Source organism: Natrix helvetica (assembly GCF_964273705.1).
Source record: "Natrix helvetica genome assembly, chromosome: 2".
Classification (NCBI taxonomy): domain Eukaryota; kingdom Metazoa; phylum Chordata; class Lepidosauria; order Squamata; family Natricidae; genus Natrix; species Natrix helvetica.
In genome coordinates this window covers 190,142,800-190,159,242 of record NC_138552.1, presented here as the reverse complement: position 1 = coordinate 190,159,242, position 16,443 = coordinate 190,142,800, and positions in this window count along the sequence as shown.

The following is a 16,443-nucleotide window of genomic DNA, read 5'->3' as shown; positions in this document are numbered from 1 at the left end:
TACATATTCCTTGACAAATCATCTTAGCCAAATTCCTAAAGGGAAAATCAAGTTTTTAAAGGTTTTTGGGGGGCGGGGGGGGGGGCTAACATACTCTGGGTACTACAAATCTTGGCACCTCATGGATGGGGGGGGAGAAGAGATTGAAAAAAAAAGGCATATAACCTACATCTCATCAGATTATGTTATTTATTATTTAAACAAGTTCATATAGCCACCCAGCTAATATAGGGTGCCTCTATGTGTCTTCCAACATTAAATTACACCTTGATCAGCTTCTTATCAGTTAGGGCTCACTGATTAAATCATATCTTCAGAAACTTCCAGAAAAGTAAAGAGGCAGGGTCAATCTTACCTCCAGTGTCTAATATTCCAAAGGGAGGAAGTCACCACAGAGAAGGCCTACAAGATACACCTCCCTAATAGATTAAGGTGACCAACTTTTTTACAATTAAAAGGAGGACAACTAAATTGGAAAAAATATATCGTAAATAAAAGAAATATTTTATTCATTGCAACAATAATACACTAAAATATGATATATGCATAATAAAAACATTTGCAACATTTTATATTGTAATTATGCTTACATGCCTGTTAATTATTATTTAAATGAGTACTTTTCCATTGAATTAATATTTTTTGTCAATGTATCATCTTCTAACAATATATTGGAAATATCTGAACAAGAAATATCCTTCATATTGAATTTTACGGCAAGTGCTGCAGCTAGAGTATCAATATTCAATCTCGATTTCTCACTTGTTGAAAAATCATTGACAATAAAAAAAAACTCTTTCAACTGCTGCATTAGTTCCAGGGCAGCACAACGAAAATTGAACAAGTATAAATAAATGTTCACATGGAATATGTTCATTTTTGAAATGGCTGAAAATATCCACCCATCTTTTATCAATTTCAACATGTTGATTTTCCCATTGTATTAATTTTTCAGAATTTAAATATACATTCAGTCTTCTAATTTCTTCAAAGAGACAATTGTCTTCTATTTTAATGTCTAGCATTTCTTTAGATAAAAATTCAACACAAGATTCAATATCTGTTCAATATACTTGCGATGAAGTAAAAAAAAACACCATTAAAAACTGTTTAATAAAACGTGAATTGTACTTACCTCTGTATAATTGAATATTCACTGAGAAAGAAATAATTACTGTGAGTCATTCAATTGCCGACGTGCCATGAGTCTACTGCGTGCGTATGTGCCGTGTTGTGTTTCGGTAAGAAGTAAACAAAGCCACTTGCACGCGGCGCTCTCTTTCAAGGTCTCCCATGCGGAGCGCATGCGTCTCATAATCGCGTCTTATACCGCACTATACCAAGTCTTGACGAATTGTCATGTCAAATACAAATACGTCACATAACGCGCAACAGATTAGTCTTCAAATATCGAAAAGGAGGACATGTAGGAGGACACTTGTCGAGGGAGGACAGAACTTACAAAAGAAGGACTGTCCTCCCTAAAGGAGGACAGTTGGTCACCTTATAATAGATGGTACCTGTAACCTACCTTGTCTTCCAATTCTGGTGAGCTAGGTTAACAAAGGGCAGGCAGTCTTTCAAACATGCTGGCTCCAAGCCCCAGAGAGCATCTTGAACTTCCTCCAGAAGCAGATCAGTAATCAATGCAACTCCCACAAGAGGTGTTGTTGTTGGTTGCTGAGTCATGTCTGATTCTTCATGACTCATGGATCATAGCATGCCAGGCCTCCTGTCATCTACTGTCTCCCTGAGTCTGCCCATATTCATTGATGAGACTATCTAACAATCTTATCTCCTGGTGTCACCTTCTCCTTTTGCCTTCAATCACAAGAGGTGAGACATGCACACATTTCAAGTTGTGCAGAAATTTTGAACTAATTGTAACTTCTGGATAAGCCCTTTGTACAGTGCATAACAGTACTCCAAACAGGAGATAGCTGGAGCACAGGACCATGAGGAGGGCAGGTTGGTCCAGGAAAGGTGCAACGGTACACAATCCATAATTTCAGACATGACCACCACCTGCTCTTTGAGCAGAAGTTGCAAATCCAGAAGAACTCACAGATCACACCCTGAGTCTGTCTGGCACAGCACAACCCCATCGATCACCAACAATGGCAATTCTCCAAGAACCAAGGAGCCCCAAACCCATGTTAAAGGTAAATGTTAAAATTGGAAAGCAAAAGAGTAAGATGAAGAATAAAGAGATTATGCTACTACTGTGCTTAGTGATAATTCATGGATTCAAAATTTTTGCACAAGTGCCTTGGGAACAAAGTTAATTTATCAGTAGTGGAGAAACAGGAGGTTAGTATAGTATAGTCTTTATTGTCATTGTACAAAATAAATACAACGAAACACCAAGTAGTATCTTATTTGGAGGTAATCCCATAACAGAACCTGGACACTTGTGTACTATAGGTAGGCCTTGTGTGGTGATGGTAGATGTACAACAGTGCTGAAAAAGTAACTTTGCAACCAGTCCTCACATTTATGTCCTTCGTAGGTTTGTAAAGCAAAGGAAAATATAAAGTAAGATCATTATATTGCGACACTTCACTTAACATCTGCTTCTCCTAACCACCAAATTGTGGGTCCCAATTGCAATTACTAAACGAGGACTACTTGTAATGATGATGATAACTCTGTCATCACATCTTTGCATTTATTAGCTGAGGGACTAAATCACATAATTTGCATTGTGACGTCATGATGCAGACTTCATCCCACATGTAACTCCAACCCAGTCTTTTCTAAAATAAACAAGAAATGTAACAAATACTACTGGTGACTGAGAAATGCACCCTGACAGTCGCATTGAGTAAAATCTTTTTAAGGAGCAGCAAATTCGCCCTTCAAATTTTGCTGTGATATCCAGGATGAACGGAGTCCATTTCCAACTTGATGAAAAAAATAAAATAAAGCACAGTAAGGAAGCTTCAGTTGAGACATGCTTGAAAAAAATGACAAAGCATTTATTCAGGACAATTCCTGTACAGCGCTGGTATCTTAATCCTGAGCTATATGGCTTAATACATTTTGGACTACTCCATTATTAGTTGGCTCAGTAAAAGTATTGCACTGTCAGGGGAAAAACACCCTGGAGAAAATGAGGTCTATGGACCGGGCTGATTCCCTTCATTGAGGATGTTAAGAAAAGAAAAGAAAAGTCTTTGAGAAGTATATTCTAATTAATAAACAAACTTTAATACGAAAATAATAAAAGTAAATAAAACAGAAAGTTAACTAAATTGTTACATTTTGATAATGAAAGCTCCGTCTGCCAACTTGGCAGCCGGACAAAAGAACAAAGGAATAGTAGTTCTGGAATGTGTGAAGCATGCGCAATAAATCACTTTCAGATAACATTTATGACCTGCGCAATAAAGCTTTCTTAGTTTAACTCTTGAGTGTCAGTTTCCAGTCAGTTCATATCTAGCAAACTTTTTAACATCGTGACACCCCTTCTTTTGCTAGTGGGCTGACGTCATCAAATCATCAATTAAGGCACATCTTCTTTCGCAGATACTCGTGTTGATTTACAAGAAGTGGTTTGTTCAGCATATCAGCGATCTGATCATGTGTAGAAACATATTGCAATTTAACAAAACCTTGCTTAACTAATTGCTTTGTGTTTTGATAACGAATGTCAATGTGTCTGGACCTAGAACCTGTGAAATGTGACTCAGAAATATAAACAACAGATACATTATCTTCCATCACGGTGATTGGTCGAATCGGACGTGTCCAGATATCTGTGATCAAAGCATCAAACCACGTTAGAGAATTACAAGCATCTGAAACACAAGCATATTCAGCTTCAGTAGATGAACATGAAACAAAACTCTGTTTTCTCACTTGCCAGTAAACAGGACAACCATTCAGGAACATCATGTAACCAGAAGTGCTTTTGCGTGACTTCTTGTCACTCGCCCAGTCGGCGTCAGCAAAACAAATTAACTGTGGATGATCAGTGTGTGTTGGTTCTAGCAATAACTTCATGTGTTTAGTGTGTTTCAGGTATTTCAACAACTTCTTAATGCATGACCAATGAAATTGTGTTGCCTTACCTACGTGTCGTGATAAAAGATTAACACTAAGTACTATGTCAGGTCTGGTCCAACTAATAATATATAATAGTGAACCAATGACTGAACGATAAAGTGTTTGGTCCTCGAACTCAGGACTTGGTTCATGTGTTAAGTTGTGAAAATCTGTTTGCATGGGTGTCTTTGTTGTGCTAGCATCTTTCATGTTGCAATGATGTAGAATGTGGTCAATTTTATCCTCTTGTGAAAGACTAAACCCCTTCTGTGTCTTTTCAATTTGAACACCTAAATAAGTGCTAATGTGTCCTAAAGATTTTAGTGTGAAGTATCTCTGCAAACTTTTAGCAAAAATCTCACTCATTTTCTTATTTGGACCAATATAAACAATATCATCAACATAAACAAGAATTATCTCATATGCATTGTTAGATCTTTTTGTGAACACGCATTCATCAGTTTCGGACTTAATAAAGCCCATTGAATTTAGTTTGTCAGTAAGACATAAATACCACATTAAACCTGACTGTTTCAGACCATAAAGACTTTTGTTCAGGAACCAGGTATCCCCTTCTTGCTTTCGGAATCCTGGAGGGCTTCTTACGTAGATTTCTTCATCTAGGTCTGCATGTAGATAAGCTGTGTCCACATCAAATTGGAAAACTTCTAAACCAAGAATAGTTGCAGTGGTTAAAGCAATTTTTACACTTTCAGTTCTGACTGTTGGTGAGTAAGTGTTTGTGTAGTCCTCAGGATAACGTTGAGCGAAACCCTGAGCTACCAGTCTGGCTTTGTATAAAGACTCACCATTTGGTTTCTTCTTGATTCTGTAGACCCATCGAGTGCCAATGACTTTCTTGTTTGCTGGAGGTTTTGCAGGTGTGAATACATTAAGTTTCTTTAAACTGTCCATTTCATCCTGCATTGCATCATACCATTTGTCTTGCTCTGAATCAGGAAGCTGTTTGATTTGTGTGAATGTCTCAGGAGGAAGAGTAACGTTGCAAATCAAAGGTAATGGTGATTTTGTCAGTTGCCATGAATAACGTTGTGGAGGGATTCCTTTTGTGGCCCTCTTGGAACGTCTAGGAGCATCAGTCCAGTCTTCTTCTTCTTCATCATCCTCATCCTCGTCCTCACGTTCGTCGCTAGCATCAGCATCCGCGGCTTGCGAAGACGGAACATCAGGTTGTGAAGAACTGGTAGAAGGAATATCTGCCTGTGACTTGTCATCAGGCTGCGTGGCATCTGGAACACCATCTCTAGGAAAATAAACTTCAGCATCATTGGAATGAATCCTGGACCAGTCAATATCTTCCTCAAAATTAGCAGATTGTGAAATGACAATCACATGTTTAGTATCAATGAATTTGTACCATTTTGAATTATCATCAATACCCATAAATCTCAGTCTCTTTGCTACTGTACCTCCCTTTCTTCTTTGACTTAAGGGAGTGTTCACCATAGCATATGAACCAAAAATGTGGAGGTTCTTGAGATCAGGCTTATAGCCATACAGCATGTAGAAAGGAGTTTGATTGATTACACTGCTCCAAGTACGGTTGACAATGTAATTTGCATACTTGATTGCTTCACCCCAGTATGTGTTACTGAGATTGGCATCTTCTAGAAGACAACGCATCATGGTTTGTAGAACCCCTTGTCTTCTTTCTACGACTCCGTTATGAGCCGGTGTATATGGAGCAGATGTCTGATGAAGAATTCTATTCTTACGCATCCAGTCCTGGAAACGCTGAGACATGAATTCTGCACCACAGTCACTCTGGATTCTGGCGATGCGAACTTGGTATTGTGTAGAAACAAAAGCTGCAAAGTCTTTAAAGATCTGAAAGGTCTCAGATTTCTCTCTCATAGGATATACAAATCCATATCTAGAATGATTATCTACTATTGTTAAAAAATACTTTCTGCCACCAATTGTTGGTGGGAAAGGACCCACTATGTCAGTGTGTACCAAATCAAAAATGCATGTTGACCGGCGTGTAGCGTGTTTTGGAATTGCAGCCGCCTTGGATTTAGCCTTTTTGCAAACCGCACAATCCAAAAACACCTTACACCCCTTTAGATCCAAACCTTTTGCGAACTCCGGCATCTTTCTAAGAACACAGAAACTGGCATGTCCCAATCTTCTGTGCCACTTGTGAATACACCTGGAATGCAAAGGTTTACCAGTTAGTGAATTCTCAACATTAACAGTTTCATGAGGACCCTCAGGCTTGCTCTGAGCAACCTGTTTCTGTTTTCTCTGTTTGTTGGCTTTAGGAGCCTTTGGCACAGTAACGTTTTCTCTCTCTGGGGCAACTCTCTCTGGGTCTGCGTTGTGCCTTTTTGGAGTTTGCATACTTGCCTGTGCTTGCCCTTTAGGCTTTGGCTTTAAGTAATAAACACCACCAATCAGCATGGTTTCAGCAACAATATCACCATCTTTAACTAAGTAACTTGCTTTTTCGAGGTGGTGAACCTGGAACTTTAAATCTCTAGACAAGTGACTTTGACTAAGCAAATTACTGGTTGCTGAAGGTATGTAATAAACATCAGGGATGTGTGTATCGAGCTCTTCAATGTAAACAGTTCCTTTTCCCATAACCTTGCAAGTGTGGTTGGTGAAGCAATACAGTTCTCGATACTCGGGCTCTGGTTCGCCCATCTCTGTGAAAAGATCCCTTCTGTGGGTAACGTGCACAGCTGCTCCACTATCTAAAGTCCACAAAAGACGTCTGTTGAACTTTGGATCAGGTTGTGGAACGTTGGTTATGGCCAGTGTTACAAGTGGAGCTTGTGGATCATGCCTTGGACCACGACGACCTTGTCTTCTGCCTCTACCTCTGCCTCTGGAGTCTGTTCCTCTGGGCTGGTACGTGACGGGAGCTGGAACTCGTTGGGGACAATCCCGGGTGTCATGTCCCACACGGTTGCAGGTGTAGCATTTTGGCATCCTTGGAGCGTAGCCTCTTCCTCGGAAGGGACGTCTGGCTGGAGCCTTTGACGCTGGGGGTCATTGCAGATGTGGTGTAGCTAACTTGATAGCTTCCTCTTCCACTAAAAGTCTGCAAACGTGGTTAACTGTGCGTTGAGCAATAGGCACGTAGTTAATCTTTGCAACAGCATCTTTCCATTCATAATTCAATGAGTTAATGATGATGCTAATCATTTGGATATCATCGATTACATGGCCATTTTGTCTCAATTCACTTCTCATTCTTTTCAGTTTGGTCAAATGTCCACCAATTTGTTCACCAGGTTTCAACTTCGAACCATGGAACTCAGACATGAGCAAACATGAAGATTCAATTGAAACGGGCCTGTAGCAATCTTCCAAAATAGCCCAAATTTGTTGGGCAGTTGCATCAGGCGGAAAGATACCCTGGATCTCAATTTCCATTGACATGAGCAAAGTCATGATTGCTCTGTTTTCCAGGTCTCTCATCGCAGGTGTCCACGGTGGAGGAGGAGGATTAAAAATCATGCAATGTGTGCCTTCTCTTCGAAGCAAGAGCGCAATTTCACTGACCCAGGCTTTATAATTCTCTCCTGACTCCTTTAATTTGGACTCACCAGTCAAGGGAGTGACTGTGAATACCTGTTGAGGAATATGCATCGTAACAATTTGTTGAGCAGGTTGCAAAGCTGGTTGTTGAACCAGGGATTGCTGGAGTTGCACCATTGGTCTTTGCGTGGCAACATCAAATTGACTTCCTTGCATTCGGCTTTGGCTTTGCCTTTTTCCATCTAGGGAGGATTCAGCACCACCAGGGGGCGTTGAAGACTTAACCTTTGGAGGCAAAGCTTTGGCTTCTAAAGGACTCATAGCTAAATCTTTATAACTTTCATGGAGCTGTTTCATCTTTTGCTCTAATAATTTTTCTCCGCCAGCAGATGGCAGTGCAGCCTCACTTTTTGGCTGCCTCACCTTTCTATACGTGGGCGGAAGTTCAGTTGACTCAAAGGAATCACGTGACCTCGGTGACGTGTACATGTCTCTTTGTTCTGATTCACCTAAGAACTCCTCTTTGGGGGGTGTCTTAGGCTGTTGTTTTGAAGAAAAGATGGCGTCCTCAGACATTTTGGGAGTGGGGGAGTTCCTCCTACTCCTCTTCATTTCGTTAAAGCATTCTCTCGCCTCCCTAGCATATTTTTCAAAACGCTCTAATTGATCAAGATAGCTTTGCATTTCTTCCTCAGTATCTGGGAAGGATTCATAAAGTTTGCTTTCTGCGTGGGAATGTTTTTTCTCTGCCGGCAGTTGCCATTGAGGCCTTTGCCGTTCATCAATTTTTTTATGATAATGAGGAAGATTTACTGACCTCAGTCCGTAGATCTCGCCTTCTGTAGCTCCTTCCCCCACATCTGGCTCAGTACCTGAAGAATCTTGCTCCTCTGTGTCTGAGGGAATGGATTCTTTCGAGCGCTTTCCATGTCCGCGTTTTTTTCTTTTCTTTCTCTTCTTCGACATGGCTAATTAGCCTTAGTCAGTTATCTTAAGATAGCACGAAGGGAAAGCAGCCGTAAATTATAGCCATCTCAGCTTCCATCAATTAACTTTGTTGCCATAAACCAACCTCTGCATACCAAGTTGTCAGGGGAAAAACACCCTGGAGAAAATGAGGTCTATGGACCGGGCTGATTCCCTTCAGCATATCATTGAGGATGTTAAGAAAAGAAAAGAAAAGTCTTTGAGAAGTATATTCTAATTAATAAACAAACTTTAATACGAAAATAATAAAAGTAAATAAAACAGAAAGTTAACTAAATTGTTACATTTTGATAATGAAAGCTCCGTCTGCCAACTTGGCAGCCGGACAAAAGAACAAAGGAATAGTAGTTCTGGAATGTGTGAAGCATGCGCAATAAATCACTTTCAGATAACATTTATGACCTGCGCAATAAAGCTTCTTAGTTTAACTCTTGAGTGTCAGTTTCCAGTCAGTTCATGTCTAGCAAATTTTTTAACATCGTGACATGCACCAAGACATGGGTATCACTCTCTACTTCCATACAGATTTAGACTAAGGGGCCGAAGATAAGCTTAACAATGTTCATTGGGAAAATGTAAACTTCAGAATGGGGCAGGAGAAAAGATTTCGTAGAACCTGTGTATGAAAAAGGAAATCTTAGTATGGATTGGTTGCTCCTGTCATTATAATTGCAAGGATAGAAAAAGTTATGGCTACAGGCAGTTCTCAATTTACAACCACAATTGGGATGGAACTTCTATCGCTAAGCGAAGTAGTTGTTAAATGAGTCATCTCCAATTTTACAAACTTTTTTGCTGCAGTTGTAAAGTGAACCCAGCTTCCTCCATTGACTTTGCTCAAGAAAAGCCAGCCTGGAAGGTTGCTAATGATGATTTTTGGCAGTCACTTGAGGTGCCTCTGACCAAGACATTGAATGTAATTTTTTAAAAAAACCTCTTTTGTCACCCTGCCTGATGTTCTCTCCTTTCATTCAAAAAAAATTAAGGGTGCCGATCATTGATACATTTCTTACAGGTTAAAGAAAAGAATCATCTTTTGACTTTGGGATTTGAAGGTTAGTTTTAATTTGACTAGAGAAAGATTGTAGCCTTTAAAATATAAGATTATTTTCATTTGATCATTTACTATCTTTTAGAGGATATTAAGAGAACATTTTCTGAATACTAGCTTAGAATAAGTTGACTATTAGTGTTTTAAGATATTTTATAGATTGGTATTATTTCTTAAACTTAAAGTGAGGTTGCATTGTTACTATCTCTAACTAAAAGAAAGTCGGAGGTCACCTTTGTTATATTTGTTAAATGTATTTTTTTTCTCTTTTGGGGTCTTTAATATTTTTTGTCATTCCTTTTCTCTTTTATATTGGTTTCTATTTTAATATATGATGTTGAAACTATGTAAAGATACTATAAAAATCCTAAAAGGTTAAGGGTGTCCTGGCTTTATGCTATTAAGTTTCTTTTATTTGTGAATGGCATCACATTAAATAGAACTAGCAAAGTCCTGTCCTTGACTGATGCCCCAAAAACTTTGGAGCTCACTACAATCTGCTAACGTAGCCCAAATTTCTTGCCTTTTTCACCTGATATTTCCACCCTTCCCTCTCTTACCATACTGATATGTTTGAAGCCCATCTCTTTTTTTAGGTGTATCATGTTTGAAACCCCCCCTTTTTAGGTATATCATGATTGCTGTGGTGGACAAATTTTTTTTTTTGCCTCTCATTTGGGTGCTCTGAGCATAATTATATCACAGTCCTCTACTGCTTATTGTAACACTCTTAAGAAGCTAATTGGAAAAAAGGATTTATGGATATTCTGAGAAGCAGCAATTCTGAAGCTGCATCAGTAACACTTATTTTTTAAATCCATATTTTAATTTCCTATCAACCCATATTGGTCATAAATTTGGAAGAAGACAAAACTGAGATGTGACAATTCTGAGAAAGCTTTCCATGAATTCCATTTTAGCAATGAGACAATAGACCCCAAAATATTTTTCAGCGACAATGGATTAAACTATTGTCAATTCAGGTTTTTAGAGGTTCTACCCATCAGTCACACAAATCACCCAAAATTATTTTTATATAGTACACTGATTTTGGAGCTCTGATTGAATTCTGAACTTTAATGTTTCAATTAAAAGGCACAACAGAATTTGATTGCTGAAATTTTAGGAAGATGAAAATATAATCCAAAACAAAAGATAAGAGGCTACTTCTGGCTACTGGAAATATATAGTCCACTATATAATTCACCTTTTTACATTCTTGACAATAAACCTAGAAGGTTTCAGAGATATGCTCCAGGAAAAAACTGGGTTTAATGGCATCAACAGTGACTGTCACAAACATCTTGATAAACTTTAAGATCACAGCACCTGACAAAAGCTATCGTTCTTTTGGGAAATTATTCATCTCAGCCTTCTTCTAAAATAAGCATCCTATCATAATTCTGTAATCTTCAAGGTAATGCCAAGAATGATATGCTCCAAGCAAAACAGAAGAAAGCCAATTTCTCTACAGAACTTTCTTCCTACAATCAAGTACTGTGATTTATAATTCAGGGGGGGGAGAAGCATCACTTTCAAAACAAATATGTTTATCCAATCCTTTAGTACAACGACGCAGTTAATTTGAGAAGAGCATTTTCTGCTTTCTCAGAAAGGCCATTTTGTGCAGGAACACACAAGAGACACAAATCTCAAATGTTAAAGTCTGTTTATTACCTGGGCTGAAAGCCACCAGAAAAGAAGTCACTTTGATCTTAAAATACTTCACCCTTTTCTTTGAAGAAAAAGATATTCAAATCACGTGTGCCTCTTTTTGGCTACAAGTAAAGAGTCAGTTCTCCTTCACTGATCCAAGACACAGAGGTACAGCAAGAAGGGAAAAGCCAAATAAATCCAATCCGGAAGGTCCACGAGGCAGAAGTGGTCCGGAGCACCCTGGGGGGGGGGGGTATTAAAAAATGCCAGAAATAATTTCTTTTTTCCCCAGGGTGGTTTCAAAAAGCAAACTTCGTTTGAAAGTACAATAACGAGAGCAGAGGGGAGCCATTTCGACCCCTCCTTTCCGCAGGGAGAAGAGCAAAGGTTTTAGGTTTTTTTTTAAAAAGCAGCTCACCAAACACTCTTGCAGCTGTAACTTTAGTCTTTCTCACATAGTTAATTCAGGTGACAAGTCAGCCTTTGTTCTCTCTCCATTCCAGAGTGGAGAGAGGAAGTTTGAATGCCGCTTTGTCCGAGGGGGGGTTAGAAGAAAACCCCCCACTCCAATCTTCGGCTTAGAATAGATTGAACAAAAACTTACGATAGCCTGCTGCTTATCCGTTACCAGTAATCGAAGAGATTAGGAAGGATCCTCAACAGCCAACAGTTCAGCCATGTTTCCTTTGATGTAACTTGTTTCCTCCGGAATCCATTAGGCGAAGAGGCAAGCATGCCCCCCCTTCTGCTCCCCGGCTCCTGGGGCAAAGCTGGAAAAAACCCCGCCGGGTGCCACCGAGTCTGGGGGGCTCCAGCAAGCCACCCCTAAGGCAGGAGACTCCTCCAAGGTCTCCTGTGCTCCAAAAGGAGCCCACCGAGAAGACAAGCAGCAGATGAAATGTCCGTCTCCTGCAGGGACCAGAAGTGATCTCAAGAGAACATTTTCTGAATACTAGTTTAGAGTAAGTTTGCTATTAGTGTTTTAAGATACTTTATAGATTGGTATTATTTCTTAAACTTAGAGTGAGGTTGCACCGACAGCCTGAACACCCCCCCATACCGGTCCAGCCCAGGTGAGTCTGAGGCTGCAATGGGCTTCACGCTGCTCTGGCCTGGGCTCCTCTGAAAAAGCCCCCCCCTTGCTTCCTTCTCTTTGAGAAGCAACTTTCAAAATGGGGATTTTGCAAACTGCTTCACAAGGAGAAGGAAGCAGAGAGGGGGCTTCTTCAGATGAGCCGAGGCTGGAATGGGCTTAGTGGATGCCCCACTGCCACCACTGCCACCACCGCACCCAAGCCGTGTGTTAAAACTCCACAGGAATTCTGGGGTGTCTCACCACCGCGGATAGCCACCGGCACACCCAAGCAGCAGGCTAAAACTCCCTACCGCCAGCTCTACAGGTCTTCTCACCAATGAAAACAACTGGACTGTGCTCCCCAGCACTGCCACCATCCCCAGTTATGGAGAGCTCTGGATTGGGACTTGGCACACAGGGCATTGCTGGAGCTGAAGGGGCTGGCCTTCCCCTCTGCCACCAGCCATGGGAGGAAGGTAAAGCCAAACCTTGCCCAGGCAAGAGCTGCTGGCGGCGGTGGGTGAGGCTGCAGGGGGAACCTGGCTGGAAGTTTTTTGTAAATCTCCCCAAAAGAGGGAGGGGAGGAAGTTCTGACGCTGTCCAGGTTTTTTTTATAATAAGAGAAGACCTGGGTATGTTTCTATTGGACAGCCTTTCCTAACAAGACTGATTTTTGCTTGCATCACTATTGGCCTCAAACTCGTTGCTTAATTCGTTTGTTAGGTCCCCATAATTCATAATTATGTTTATGAGTTGCTAATATCACCACCCTGAGTAATTCCCTTCGGAGCACTTTCCATTTTGACAATTTAGGAAAGAAGTGTTGTCTTTTGGGTTTACCTAAATGAAATTCAGGTGTAGGCATCAGGGGAGGGTTAATTTGAAAATGAGCAATGAAAGAGAAGCACACTTCTGTACATAACAGAAAGGAAAGGAAAATATTGAAAAGTGTTGAGGAGCTGAGGGTGTATGAGTCAGGGAATTCCAGACCACAAAGATTGTTTTGTATTCCAGTTGAATTAGAACTGGTTTTTTGTGAAGGATCTGTGAGAATTTTGAAATATTGAAATAAGGCCCAAGGAAAAAAAAATAAAGCAGAAAGATTTAATTAAAGGAGAAGAGAAAGAATGGAAAACATCCAGTAACTGCTTTGAAAATGCCTTTCTAATGTGTTTTCAATTGTAGGATTGGAAATATTTGATTGACTGTATGCTTTAATGTTCAAAAAGAATACTTTTTATCAGTATAAGCAGAGCAGTTTGCAAAAATCATTGTAGTAAACTGAATACCACTGTAGAACATATTTCTCACCAAAAATGCAATTTAATTGAGAGTAAAGTAAAATTTTACACAGGCAAGAAAAAATGTATAGAATGGGTGGTTCCTGGATCAACTGGAAGTAACTGTGAAACGGATCTGTGAGATGGAAACTTATCAAACAGATCCAACCCAGAAATGAAAAATTTCTTAACAGAACAATTAGAGTAATTGGATGCCTTCAGAAATTGTGGGTATCTCATCACTGGAGGTTTTTAAGAAGAAATTTGTCCATAATGGTATAGGCAGTGGTTCCCAAAGTGCACTGGGTCGCCCCCTGGGGGGTTAGTTGGATGTCTTAGGGGGGCGCTAAGAGGCAAGGGGTGCGGCAGAGGAGTGCTGGAGGTGATCCCCTCTAGCGAGCCATTTAGAACCAGTTCGCTCACTCACCCTGCCCATCCAGAAGCTGCTCGATCGCTCGGTTCCCCCGCCCGTACGGACTATGCTATCCCTGCCCACCGCTCACTGATTGGCTGGCTCACCAATCACCCTGCACGCCTCTAAGAACCCTATCTACCTTTTTTTCTGCTTGGCTTTCTATAGATGGGGCTCTTAGAGGCGGGCGGGGCAATTGGTGAGCCAGCCAATCAGTGAGCGGTGGGCAGGGCTAGCATAGTGCAGTCGGGCAGTGGGAGTGAGTGATCAAAGGGAGGCCCCTTCGCCTCCCTTTACTTCCACTTTGTCTTGATGAGGTTGCCGCAGCTGTTGGGTGCGGATGGACAGAGGTAGGCAGAGCGGCGGCGCATCCATCTGCGCCCGGCAGCTGCAGCAACCTCATCAAGACAAAGTGGGAGCAAAGAGAGGCGAAGGGGCCTCGGTACCCTGCCTGATCCTCCTTTGCTCACTCGCTATTTTGCCTGCAGGGGGCACCTTTGCAGAAGCCCTTTGGTGGTGGCAAGACCTCCCCTCCCCGGGGCAACACGCGGTAGTTTGCGCGGTGCAGCCAGCACCTAGGAGGTAAGCTCCTGCAGCCGTCCCCACCCCTGCACCCGTGTTTGCAGGCAGCCATGCAGCCCTGTGTTATAAGCAAGTCAGGGATCCTTGCAAGGCTGCTGAATCCTAAGGGAGATGTGGATGGGACCAAAATTTGAAAAACAGGTGAAATTCTTTCTCGAGACCAGAAGCAAACACACACACGCACACGTACACACAGCAAAAGTGTCTGGTTTTGAATACAATCCTCCCTAGTGCTTGGGGGAAAATAAAGGAACATTTGGATATACATTTTGAATTAACTTGGGAAGAAAATTGCTAAAATGACTTTTAGCTGTGTTCTGCATTAAGGATTCATGCAGTAGCATTTCTTGTTGAATTAGCAGAATAATATTTACAATAGCCAGCTAAAATAGTTTTATCTGTTTTATAATGTGCGTGGGTAGAGGACTTAGGCATAAGTGCAATGTTTGCCTGTGATTATATAATAAATTCACAGCTTATACCTTTGAATTAGATGTTTTTCAATTCATGTTTAACCTATACTTGATATACTTGTATTCAATACATATTACGTCAATGGAAGAGATAGGAAACTGCATTAGTGATATATATGTCAATGCGTTGATGTGTACTAAAAATGTTTAGCTTAAAGAAGTTATAAGGAATCACAAATATGAGTGTGGAAAATGTAATGTAGTTGTGGATGACCCTTTGCATGAGTTGTATTGGGGGGGAAATAAATAATAATAATAATAATTAAAAAAAGAAAATGATTCCCCAAAAGGCTACATTTTGCTCAACTTATTCTTTGCTTCCAAACTGTTGAGGAAGGGGATTGGACTCCATTGTCTATATTTCCCTTTCCACCCCCATGGTTCTTTAGTGAAAAGTATAACCCAAGAACATATAGATCTGTTAAAATGTTCCCATTCTCGCTTTCCATGTTGGGAATCCCTAGGTACCATGCAATAATCTCATCAAATAATTCAAGCAAAGGTTGGTGACATTGAGCTGAAGCCAAAGTTCAAGAAATCGTATCAAGAGTTTTGGTTACAGAAAGAAATTTCTGATAGCTATCCTGCACTATGGACAGTGGTTAAGAAGCTCCTTATTTCATTTCCAATATCATATTTGGTGGAATGTGGCTTCAGTTTGATCATCCAACTTCTCTCCAAGGAAAGAAACCGACTCCAGATTACTGGACGTGGTGATTTAAGACTCCTGCTAAGTGACTTAAAACCAGAAATTGGGAAACTGGTATCACTTTATCAAGCCCACCCATCACATTAAGAATTTACTGAACAGTGAAGTAGTTACTAAATATTATTAAGTTTACTATGTTACTAGTTACTAAGGTTCCTGATAAATAACTATCAGACTTTGAAAACCTAATATCATTGGATCGTGTTCAACAATTCTGTTGAATTAACATTAACTACAAAGGTTTTTAAATTGGATTTTGAATAAATGTGCAATTAATTGTTACAGTTTTGAATTTTACTGTTACTATCTTCCTTTCGTCGTGCAAACCGCCCAGTCACATGACTCCCCCAGCCATGCCCACCAAGCCATGCCCAGAGAACCGGTCATAAAAAAATTGAATTCCACCACTGGGTGGGGGGCACTGAGGATCAGTTTGTAGCACCAAAGGGCGGTGGACTAAAAAATTTTGGGAACCACTGGTATAGGGTCTAGTATCATGCTTCAGCAGGGGTTGGACTAGAAAACCTCCAAGGTCCCTTCCAAGTCTGTTATTCTTTATAAATCTCTCAACTCACTGTTACCAAGAGAATAATGATATACAATATTTGGAAATGTACATCAGGTCTTCTGACAGCAAAATCTCATCTTATTGGTTAGTATC